Source organism: Limulus polyphemus, unplaced genomic scaffold (genome assembly GCF_000517525.1).
Source record: "Limulus polyphemus unplaced genomic scaffold, Limulus_polyphemus-2.1.2 Scaffold2054, whole genome shotgun sequence".
NCBI lineage: Eukaryota > Metazoa > Arthropoda > Merostomata > Xiphosura > Limulidae > Limulus > Limulus polyphemus.
In genome coordinates this window covers 117,086-130,368 of record NW_013667664.1, presented here as the reverse complement: position 1 = coordinate 130,368, position 13,283 = coordinate 117,086, and the positions used below count along the sequence as shown (strand labels likewise).

Sequence of the window (13,283 nt, the reverse complement as noted above, 5' to 3'; positions counted from 1 at the left end):
GGGTTCAATTCCCCTCGGTGGACACAGCAAATAGCCCGATGTGGCTTTGTTATAAAAAAAAAACACAAGCACAAACGAAGCTGTGGGGGGGGGCGATAATTCCCTTCTTCAAACACACGTGAAAGGAAAGTAAGAATGAAATTTTTAAAATTTACAAATACAACTATATTTTAGTGTCTATATATCTAAACCCATTCTCAGGTATCAGCTTTTGGATTCTCTTTCTCATTATATCAACATTCTACTAAGATGAAAAATATTTCCTACAACAATAAACATTGTAATTAGCGCATAGTCTATTTGCTATATCATTTTTTCGCGTTTTTCTAAAACAGCGAAATGTGTTGTTCTATATATATTGATATTCGAAAACATCACAATAAATTTTTGAATCTTCCTTATAATTTTGAAAATATATTGTAGAAGAAATGCCCTTTTGGTTGTCTCCAAAATCTCTCACAATGAAACCCTAGTATGATTAGCTCTAAAATAAATAAAATAATTGGCTACAGAATATCCCAGATAAAACTTTTATATGAACATAAAATAACCTTTGATTAACCCTCTGATGGTTTCCTCTAGAACCTAATCTTAGAGTAAACGTATGATAACCGATTTTAAAATACCCCTAGCTTAAACCTCTGATGGTTTCCTCTAGAATCTAATCTTAGAGTAAACGTATGATAACCGATTTAAAAATACCCCTAGCTTAAACCTCTGATGGTTTCCTCTAGAATCTAATCTTAGAGTAAACGTATGATAACCGATTTAAAAATACCCCTAGCTTAAACCTCTGGCGGTTGACTACCATTTCAAGTTTGATTTGAAATTACCCTAACTTACATCACCTAATGTTTTTTGTTTGTTTGTTTTCAATGAAATTTTGTTCTTCGCTTTACTAACACTATGGTTATAAATGAAATCCTGTTATGACTGACCCGAAAGACCTTTATACCACAATTTTGAACCACAAGACATTTTGAAGTACGATAATTCTTAGAGTTAGCCATAATAAAGTTTAACTTAGAGCCATTTTACAGCCACTAAAAACAGGATTTAAACGACTTGAAACCAAACAGAAGGTGACTGCGACTAAGTATTTCTGGAGCAAATTGCATAGTTTATCTAGTTCCTCATAATTTCAATACAAATAGAGTGTTGGGTGTGGCCTACTGGTTAGCGTGCCGGACTGTTACTTTGCCATAAAAACGCTCCGCACATTTTAAGGCTGTGGGCCATTATAAGAGCGACGGTGAAATCCCAATATTCGATAAGAGTAGCCCAAGAAATTAGCGGTATGTGCTGTTCATTAGCTGCCTTCCCTCTAGTTTTTTCGCTCAAAATTAGGGACAGTTGGCACAGATTAATCCTTTTATAGCTTTGCGCAAATATTTTTAAAATAAACAAAAAATTCCTGAAGTCGGTCAAACCTATAGGTTCAGGAGAAATATTTTCAAAAACGAAATGCAGAAATAAAGTAATAACTAAAACAGAAAAATAATAGAACTAACTTATTCTCTACAGTTTGATCTGCTTCCCGAAACTTAAATTAGCGAGGTCTTATCTAAAGATCCTTTGAATAAAACATTTTTAAAATCAACAACTTTCCTGTGGTATTTGAAATGTCTTGCCAGTCGTTAGATAACAACATAACGCCAAATGGACAAGGTGCTCGACTCGCAACCCGCGAAATCGAAACTCGGTGCCGAAAATGCTCGTCTTTCCACTGTGGGGGCGTTATAATGTGACCATCAATCCACCACTTAACATCCATTGGTAAAAAGTTGCTCAACAGTTGGCGGCGGATGCTGCTGGCCAGTTGTCTTCCCTGTGGTCAACAGCTCAAAATTAGGGATAGCGACAGATAGCCTTAGTAGCTTTACCATAAACTAAAACAGACAAATAACACATCTTAAAGGCTGTACACGTAACTAATGGTAACAGTATTTCTACCTATAGACTCAATTAGTTTATTTGTTTGTTTTATTATATTTTATTATGATGGATTGCTCTCTCTCTGTGTTTCACCAAAAATGCTATTTTTGTTGCATATTCCTTGATAGGAAATAATCCACAGACATTAATTAATGTAACATTTAACATCATAATGCACAAATAACGTACCCCTATACAAGTAACTGCTTTCAGAATGGAAAACAAATTGAGATACGAGAGAGACTGAACGACAATAGTTTTCGTCTTTCATAGGAAAATATGAGTTCTGGTAACAAAACCAATAGATCTAGAAATTATTTCAATTAGAAGTTTACTATTCACGACCTAATATTGTAAGAACATAAACATAGCTTGAACGCACTTTCACAATGAGAAGCTACTATACGAACTTAGAGAAACATTAAAATTGCTTTCATTTCTATTTATTTTTACAGGTTGAGTTGTGAAATAGGTTAAGAAGAAAGAACCGGTTGAAATGTTTATAAAACGCTTTGTATGCTAATTACTTTCCTAACGATGTTATTATTATCGGGTCTAGACGTGATATCAGTAAAAACGTATAAATTTATTGTGTAGAAAAAATATAACTTTTGTGGACTTTTCATTTTTTATGTTTATCTTATACTTCCGAACTAAGTTTATTCGAGTCTGTAAACTATCATGTCCATTTTTTTTTCTTTGTATAGTTGTGTCCTTTATTTCCAAGAGAAATGTGTTATTTTGTACCACGTAATTGTATACACTGTAGATATTCAGATAGTTTATAGCAGACTGAAGAAAAAAGGAACTACGGGATTCGGTAAATATAGGTTTCTTTTTGTTTCACTTATCAATAAAGCTCAACATTCACATTGTGCTATAAAATATCATCCTAACGTTATATTGCCAATCTCACAATCCACGCTTTTCTTTCATCAGTACTGTACCCGCTTGTTATATTCCAGTTCCTCTTGTTACTGGTGCAAGTATACCACACTGTCATGTTAACTTGTTTATACCTATTCATTAGATTGTAATTTTGTTCAATCTTAGCATGTTACAGTTAGGCTTACCAGGAAACTCATCTTGTTTAGTGTCGTACTCGGACAGTAATTCTTAGCCTAGTAATTTGCTGAAGAATTTGCTCTAAAATTACGTCATGTTAAAAGTGAATAAATAGTACAAAATAAAACTCAGACGAACAACTACCGACAAATTTATTTTTATTATTTTGATCCTAAACTATGGGTGCTCTTAACTTGCTGCTTTCCCTTTTGCCCGTCAGTTCGAAATTATATTATATTATATACGACTATGAACAAATAACTCTTATGTAGCGCGAAAATTCTAAGATAAAAATATGATTGCAATCTCACAAATTGAACAAAACTTGATTGTCCTTTATATTTGAAATTTGTGTATATTTAATTCTACTACTTACCACTTTGAATCGGTACCCAATAATTACATGGAGCTCAGAAGGTTATAAAATAATTGTTTTTAACAAAGCAACCAAGGTGTAGAAGTATACACAAATGTTGACGCTTTAAAACTAAAGTTATGAAAAAAGTAGGTTTAATATAAAAAATATCACAACAGTTCTTCTCAAGCATTTTCATTAGCTTCAACATTATGAAGATTTGATTACTGAGACTTAAAACATGTATTGATTGTACATCAGAAACTTCTGGATAAGACCACTGTATACTAGAAGTCTGTTCGTTTTAAAAAAAAACAACATTTTTATAACTCAGAAGGCGTAAAGATCTTCATCCTGGGTTGTGATAAAGTTTAAACATATAAATTATTATTATATACAACCTGTTTAATTTTTAGGTTTATTGCTAAACAGAAACATCTGCATGTATTCCTTGAAACAGACTTTTCATTGTGGTCAACAGTTTAATGGATTTTCATTGTGGTCAACAGTTTAATGGATTTTCATTGTGGTCAACAGTTTAATGGATTTTCATTGTCACTAAACGTTGCTAGAGGGAATTATTTAAAGTTTTGAATATACTGGTGTCAAGCTTTTGAAGAACCATAGAATCAGTGATAGCACGTGCAGCAAACAGTTTTTATTAGCTTGTAAATATGTTATATATACATTTCTTTAATCTCACTTGCGTTAACTGTGTTGGTTAAATACTTAATATATATATACCTTATATTAATTCTTATTAATTTCCATTTTAAATATATATATACATATTTAATTATCATGATTATATTATACTGTCATACAGATTTAGGAATAACCTAAACCTTCCACTCTGGTCGATATCAGCGAGAGTACATAATTAATTAATCAATACATACTAATAATTATAAATGTCTGTTGTTTTTTTTTTGTTTTTACATAGCATTCTCCAGAAATTAATAATAATACCTATGTTGGAGGTAATCTGGATTATTTGTAATTTTTAAAACAAGATTTTTTTCATCACATTCTAAAATAAAAAAGGTATTATTCCACGATTTTGTTATTTCTGAAACTGTAAACTGTATATTTTTTATTGTTGTACTAAACGTTTGTTTCAGAGTTTAATGCAACGTAACGCAAAATGTTATTAGGTTAATACAATTAATCGATCTATCTGAAAGGGAATGACTGACTTGGTTCATCTGTTAGAGGTACTTCGATGGGATCTGGTAATGATCTTCTGGAGTAGATCCTATTTAAACAGGTGGATGAACTCCGTTATATCCTTACAAACGAATTTCAATCCTCTAACTAATTTATTTTCTAAAAAAACAATCAATATATAAAAAAAGCTATCATGAAAATATTGTAGAGACAAAAATAAAGATGGGAGGACAGTTCAAGGGCAAATTTTGTACCCACAGAGTTGAATCAAAAGTATATTTGGTAAAAGTAAAAAGTCGAAATATTTTCACAAGTTGCAAGTTGGTAACCAACATACGTAGATAATCAGATGGATAAGTCGAAAAAAAATACACAGACAGATCATAGCTAAATAAATATAAAAACAGACAGACATATTTAGATTAACAAAGATACAGAAAGAAAGAAAGAAGTAAAAATATGGAAAATAAACAAAACAGGAGTTACTATCCGAAAAAAAAAAAGAGTTAAGATCTTTCAGAACTTGTTTGGTTTTAGTCAGTCTGACAAATGTTCTAGCTTTTCATGGAAAAGACAACTTACTACAGAACGAGATGTAAAATATGAGTACGGTTTGATCGCAGCTTGCACGGCCTCTTCACTGACAGTAAGCTCTTAATATTTTTAAGAGATCCCTACTGATGTATCTCACGGAGTCATTGTTTTAACTTCAACAAGGGGAGAAGGAACTATTCTGGGACAGATGGACTTTTTTATCTTTATCCCTAAGATCATTAGTGCGTGTTTATCTGAAGCGTTACAGCTTGAAGGGGAGAAAATACGTAAAGCTCAAAACGCCGATAGCAGACTACGAGCATGTCCGCGTGACGCAAACCACCAATCAGATTACAACAGCTGCGAGTCGTCTGAACAAAACAATCCCCGTTGAACGATATTTGCATGTAAAAAAACAAAAAAAATAATAAAAGAAGATTTTCTTCTTTCCAAAAGAAGGAAAGGGGGGGGCGACAGTTAGCGCATAAAGGAACCCTGTAGATACGAAGTGGGCTTTTAGAAAAAGAAAAATATCACGTCTTGGAGAAAAGAAGCAACTCGGTGGTGTAAGAGTAGGTTCAAATGATGCCTATATAGATTCAAATTCATCCACTTGTACTTGTTAGCGCGAATGAACAGCACTGAAGGTAGCACACTGGAACCACATGGAGTAAACATCTCAAACTGTCGGATATCACTCGCCTCCCTGTCAAAATCCTTTCAAATCTGTTATCATCTAAAGATGAATTATTATATTTATAGCGATGTTTTAGAGCTCGTCTTTCTTTGATTAAGAAAAAAAAAAGCTGGTCTGTGAAAAACCCTACACTGAAACATACAACTCTTTGTAAAGACTGGGTCTTTGCGCTAACATATCAAAATAAAGCTTCAAACTTCCTATAGCGATTTAGATGTATTTTCTTTTTAAGATAATGACAGAAAAGTACTTCCACATTCAAGTGCGTATGATGTGTGATGTCGGTGTCAGTGAGCTTAAGAACACATACCAATTCGTTCGGAATAACATATAATGTTGCAATTGTAAACTTGTACAGGTTCAGAAACTTATAACCATTGGAACTTACACTTGTATTTATAAAGAGACAAGAAATTACATAAAATCAAAATTTTTTCAAACATCATATTTACATTGTCCCATCCACCCTCTACACCACCGCCATCACTTGAAATTATAGCAAAACGTGGATAAAATAAAGTTAACCTGTTTTTGTCGTTGTTGTTCTTCTATTATACTAGTCACAACACACGTGTGTCCAGTTATGTGTAAAAAATGAGAAGGGATGAAGCAGGAGAGGAGGAGGAAAGAGCCTACACTTAAGGGTATCAAGGTCAAGGCTAAGATATATGTGTTGAGAAACACGTGCATGTATTAGTACATCCATGCTACACATATATCTACATAGCGAGTGAACAAGACTATTTCAAACCCAAACAGTTTAATACCATGCTAAATCGCCCATTTCACCATGAATTATAACCGCCATACTGTATGTTGTAACCAGGCATCTTCACTTCTTTTTTTTCCTTCCACCATAACCCTCTCGTGGGTCGATCAGTCAGAAATGTAGAGGTCTGTTACATATTTTATTTTATTTTCGAATTTTGTTAAGTACGCCAATTCTAGAACACAAATACAACAAGTTTTCTACCAATTTCCAAACAGATTAAGTACAATTTTACAGTCTTAGTAAAACAGAAAGATAGTGGCAATTTCATACTTGGCATAAACTTCTAAAAAATTAATAACATGTCTTACATACAAATATAGAGAGACAACAATAAGACTAAACAAGTATTCTGTGACTTTTGGAGGCTTGCAAATATAAGATAAACTAACAGTATAGCAGGTTAGAGCTTGATGGTGTATAGGACCACAATACAGAAATCTTGCCCATATTTCAAACAATATTATTTTAGCTTACGTTAGATACAAAAAGTGTTTGTTTTTGGTTTTTTACCTGACGATCCCATCCACCAGATGGTGAGAAAGCCGCTGGGTATCTCACGTAAACTAACTAAACTAACTCAAACTTGCTATATATAATATATATACATCCTATACATATACATGGAGTCTACAGGAGGGCGCGGCTCCGGGAACAAAGGGTTAAAGGGGTTGGACAGACTGGGCTTTTACCAGAACGGTTAAGATTCGAAGTAAACGTCAACGGAGAAGTAGTAGTAATAAGGGATCACCGCGACCCTCTGCTGAAAAAGACGCTGAAACTAGTAAGTAAAACTAGTTATCATGAATTTCTCGAAAGTATTTAGATGGTTAAAAAGTGCAGTTCTAAGCCTTTTGCTTTATAGCCTCATACACTGTATAATTATCTGCAGTTTTGATTTTAAAATTTCTTTAATATTTACAATATACGATTAAAATAATTCATCATCACAGTACTTAAAACTCACCTCTAAAGTGAAAAACAAAACAAAAAACACTGATAGACTAAAGAGGCAGATTCGAAATATAGGTTATATCGCTGATTATTCTACGTTAGATATAAAAATACAACGTGTGCTGATGTATCAATCTGACCAATTTTATTAACAGAATTAACCACTAAATTTAGGCCTAGTTAACGGCACTAAACACACACGATTTTTGTCTGTCTGTTGGTCCATTTCTACAGTTTTATATAAACGAATATAAGTGAAACTTGAGTTTTTAACTGTGTATATTTATCACGGTTACATTTGAACTACATGTGTTATGTAAATATCATTACTTGGATCAACGCTATACCAATAACCAGTAAACAGCAGCCACTCTTAAACGATTAAGATAAATATTTACATTCCATCACTGACCATGAGAATAGATTCGGCTGTCAGTATGACACAAGTTACACCACTGACCACCGTATACTTCAGCACCATAAAGCGCTTTGTACCCGGGCAAATTGCAAGCAGTAAGCCTAACTTGTGAGCTTAATTTTGCTCATTAACGCTCGCATTTCCATCATCTTATCATTCTGAACACAATATACCATCTTATCATTTAACATCAATAAATGACCACAATCAGTACTCCAGTGATCAGATGTATACAAGTAAAGGTTTTTGAATAGTATCCGTAGAATACATGCTTTTCTGATAGCGCAACCTGATGAGATAAATGGATAAACTGTCTCAACGTGTAAATTCAAATATAACTTTTCTTCAGGAAATAATAATGTTTTGTAAATTTATTCTGCAATTCAGTTGATATGCATGCAACATACGATATATAACTCTGCTAAATTCAAACACACAAACGAGTTTGATTTTTGTACACATTAAGGCATTTTATATAATTAATTGATATATATATATATATTATAGACATATTATTTAGAACCTGATATTTAACGAACACGATTATATTTTCAAACTAGGCTTTCATACTCAAAAAGAAATATTCATGAAATAAGGTATTTGATTACCCCGTAATAACTGAATTTAAGACCATTCTTGAAGGTTACTCAACTTGAACAAATATGAATATGCCAATTCAACAAAAAAGAGTTAATATGCGACACATTTATCATTTACGTACCGGAAAAAAACAATCCAAAGTTTGGTATCATTTATAAGTATTCATTTTGCGTTTTGAAAGTCTACAATAATACGCGGAGGAGTTGTTTAAACCTATAAACACAATCATACTTAAAAACAAAATGTTGCATAGTTAGGAAATGGTTCATGTATGAGAGAATGTAGTTGATTTGAATTAAGTCTGAAAAAAAAAAGTCTTCCGTCTATATGAAAATAAATCATGTCTGAATAATAAGTCACGAGTTAATCATTGTTCATTATTATTGTGTTTGTACGCTTCATCTTAGAACATGAAGTTAATCAAGCCAAGTTAAAAACAAGTTTGACTTTCGAACGCGTTGTTCAAATTGTATGGGATCAGGTATCTCGTTTTTTTTAGAACAAAGCCTCATTGAATTTTTGCTGTGCCCCACGCAGAATCGAACCCCGGATTTTAGCGTTGTAAGTCCATAAACCTACCCCTGGCGTATCGTTATTTGAAGAAAAACAATAAAACTACAACCAGAAATGTTACAGATGGATACAAAATCGTGTTTTTAACATGATCTACAATTTAAAAACGAAAATGTTACTAAAATGCAAATCCAAATACTCAACTACTTGTTTGTTGAATTTTGCGCTAAGTTACTCGAAGACTATCTGCGCTAACCGTTCCTAATTTTGCACCATCCACCACCAAATCTGGGGCAACTGCCGTCAGACCTAATAGTGGGATTTGACTATCACTCTTATAACGCGTCCACTGACCCAAAATGCAGTGCACATTTTTTTATATTTTTTACGATAACTTGGAGCAAACCACGGAACCTCAGGACGGCTTGCTAATCACTGGGACGCTCTAGGCCCGACTCAAGTTTTATAACTGAAATAAAAAAGTTAAAATATTATCACTTTCAGATAGTGTGTTTTTTACAGAAGAAAAACTAAATATTATTTTATCGTATATTTGCTTTGCACTACAGAAAATGTGAGACTTTTTTTGAACTGTTATCGTCATCTTCAAAGAACTGTTTTGTTTGTTTCTTATTAAGCTAAAAGTTACACAACGGAATATCTGTTTTCTGCCCACTTCGCGTATCGAAACCGAATTGTTAGCGTTGCAAATCCTTATACTTACCGTTAAACCACGGGGGACTTCAGTTAATAAACACTGATGAAAAAAAACAAAACGAAAAACGCCTATATGCTAACAGTATTTTGTTGTAGCTTTTTTGATTCAAGATTTAACTAAAACCTATTTAATTATATTAAATTAAGAACAAAAACACCATTTGTGTTGATTACAGGCAAGGAACAAAGATGTTTTAAATGTTCATAAATTAAAAATCTATTCAAAATAATGCTCCAGTGCGGTAAGTCTGAAGGCTTATAACGCTAAAACCCGGGTTTTGATACTCGTAGTAGGCACATCATAAATAATCCATTATGTATCTTTGTGCTTGACAAAAAACAAACAAAATTCAAAATAAATTTTCGTGAATATTATTTTATTTATTCTTGTTCAGATTAAATCTTAAAGCTCATTTTCAGCGGTTTCCTTTTTGTAATAAATCCCCCCAGTAGCACAGCGGTATGTCTGCGGACTTACAACGCTAGAAACCGGGTTTCGATACCCGTGGTGGGCAGAGACAGATAGCCCATTGTATAGCTTTGTGCATAACTATAAACAAACAATTTGTAATAAATTAACACCTAATACCTTAGAAGTTACACCGGTCAATTTACAGACTGACAACGCTAAACATCCTGGTGGACAGGACCCATTGTGTAGCTTTGTGCATAACTATAAACAAACAATTTGTAATAAATTAACACCTAATACCTTAGAAGTTACACCGGTCAATTTACAGACTGACAACGCTAAAAATCCTGGTGGACAGGACCCATTGTGTAGCTTTGCACTAAAACAAGACACGCACACTCAAACATCTAATAAGAGTCTCGAGAATCTTCGGAGTAAATTAATTTTCTAGCATACATTTATACGGTTAGATGTACGGGAACGTTTGGTTAAGAAATTGTTTATCAATAATTTGTAATTACAATGTTTTAAATGAATGAAGTGAATTCTACATAAAAACTGAGTAGAAGAATATAATGTCATAAACCAATGCACAAGAAATCAATGAGGCACCGAATCATCATTTGGATAATATGGCTAGAACGATATTTTCGGCCGTAAACCCAATAATACTTCATCAGATCCGGCCAACTCAGTGGATTCGGGTTATTCCTAAATCCACATACTAAAATAACAATGCAAAAGAACCTTCTTAAGGGTACAAAATTAATAATAAATAATAATATTGATATTTAAAATCATTTTAAATTTGACAACCAATAATAGCAATGAAACTCACTTTAATAACAAACTCAGCATTTGGTGATATACTGTATTTAGCAGATATATGTTTATATATGTGTGTGTTTTACTTCATACTTTCAAACACAGAAAACATACGTGTATTATCAACAAAGCAGCAGCATGATATTATAAACACTTTTATTTATATTTGGTGTTTATCATAGAACTACTACACCTATCCGCCGCTGTCTCTAATTTTGAATTACTGACCAATAGGAAGGAAGCCTATCAACAGTACTTTACTACCCGTCATTCACGTTAAGGGATTGACTATCACTCTTATAACAAACCAAAGTTCGAGTAATGAATAAAAACCCTATAACTCGAGCACTTTCGAAAGGTGGACCTTTCTTCTTCGGGGGCAAACTGGCATAGTGCGAGTAATATTTTGTGGTATTACAGGTATCGGAGCCCGGCTCAACAGCTCTGAAATCCAGTGCCCTACAACAGGGCCAGGCCAATCTGTGCACTTATAATGAAATACCAAAACAATGGCTGTGTCTTGAAATTATACTATGATAAGAACTGTGTGGGGTTTCTGACAGATATTTACTGTGATTTAGCCTTTTGACTGCACAAATAATCTAAGTTTCACGGCTTTCACTTCTCATCGTGACCATAATTTGGCCTGACCCTTTATCCTTGCGAACTAATACCAGATAATATATCCCAAATAGATGGTCCCTTACATAGTTTATCTGAATTCAAATTTTTGAGCAGAGGGGACACTCCTCCCCGTGCACATAGCTGCATTGTTAATTACTTGCGTAATTTAAAGCTTTCTGTGGAGAAGGTCGTTCAACAGTTCTTTACCGATACATGCGGAAGAAAGTTAAAATGTGATGATGAGTTGAAGGCTATGATATATAACTCTAAGAAACTCATAAGATATATGACCAGTAAGATCAGGCTCTGACATAATATGGCTACATTTAAAGCATCGAATCCTGTTGTTTTTTTTTAATTTACAGCTTCATCAATATTGTCTTTTGTCATTTAAAATAGTACATACATAGTTTTTGTTCTAAATCAACTTTATCTCTGCCTTGCGACTGGATTGATTTGTTTGTTTACTGTAGACCAAAGCCACATTGGGCTATTTACTATGTCCACCGCGGGGAATCGAACCCCGAATTTTAGTATTGTAAGTCATCTTAACACGCGACATTCATGAACTGTTTAGAAATGGCACATTTTCCACCTTTAACGCTACATACCGTCACACGCGCCTCATCCATCATACTATTAATTTTAATAATGATATTCAAATGTAATTGTCATATGTTTTACTTTAAAATGATCACACTTGGAGTCGAAACGTTGTACGTATTTTACTAAAGAAAATTTCCAACAATCTACCGAAGTTGTAAATAAATTCATACCTCCTATATAAGCAGCCCAGTGTGTAATAGAAAGCCTGTTTTGTAAATATCATGACAAACATATTTAAATAAACTATTGTAAAAATAGTGCCTTTTAGCAACCTAAAACACCTGGCTTCGTGTATGAAGTGATATTTTTTGCTATTCACAATACTTAAGAGTTATTTATTTCTATTGTTTATTAATTATGTCTTCATAATTATGTTTTTAGTTATGAACATGTTTTGCTAAGTTCTATTATTAATCTTTCTTTGTATAATTAGCTATACAAAACTTTATGAAGTTATTCTTTAAGTGTAAAAAAAAAAAATGTGGCATATACAGAAGTATGTAATATAGCTTCGTTAGATCCGGAAGGTATAGCTTAATTACTGGTTGCTGAAATAAATATATACATACAGAAGAAGTATTTTGAAAAAGATCACCATCACTGCTAGCGGCTAAACAGAAGGGAGTTCTTGACAGTGTTGAACTTCACCTAGATGTCCCCCTTACATAGTTTATCTGAATTCGAGTTTCTCAGCAAAGGGGAACCCCCTCGCACATAGCTGCATTAGTAATTTATTGCGTAATTTAATGCTTTCTGTACACAAGTTCATTCATCAAACCTTTATCTATGCATGCTGAAGGAAATTGAAATGTGAAGATGAGTTGAATTAGAAACTCTTAATTGAGCAAAATAACTGATTTAATACACAAACTTGACATGTGTTGTTCCTTTTAATGCAAGATTTAATATCTATCTGCAGGAAGCTAATAAGATATATGATCAGTAAAATTAGACTTTCAAGACAGACGTTGGTAATGACTGCAAATGAGGCAAATCCTGATGTATATTTATTAGTCCAACCTTTAAAAGTATACATTTATTCTACGAGAGGTTCCATAATGAATATTTTCAACATCTCATCATTATATAACT

At 33.1% G+C, this 13,283-nt stretch overlaps 1 long non-coding RNA gene across 1 annotated transcript in view; it reads right to left on the bottom strand.

The window, feature by feature from the left end:
- Positions 1-5,380, bottom strand: part of LOC111087362 — a 45,954-nt gene extending 40,574 nt beyond the window's left edge. Inside the window, exon 1 of the long non-coding RNA XR_002612056.1 lies at positions 5,105-5,380. This is a non-coding gene — a long non-coding RNA (uncharacterized LOC111087362). The remainder of the gene's footprint in view (positions 1-5,104) is intronic.
- Between the last annotated feature and the right edge of the window lie 7,903 nt (positions 5,381-13,283).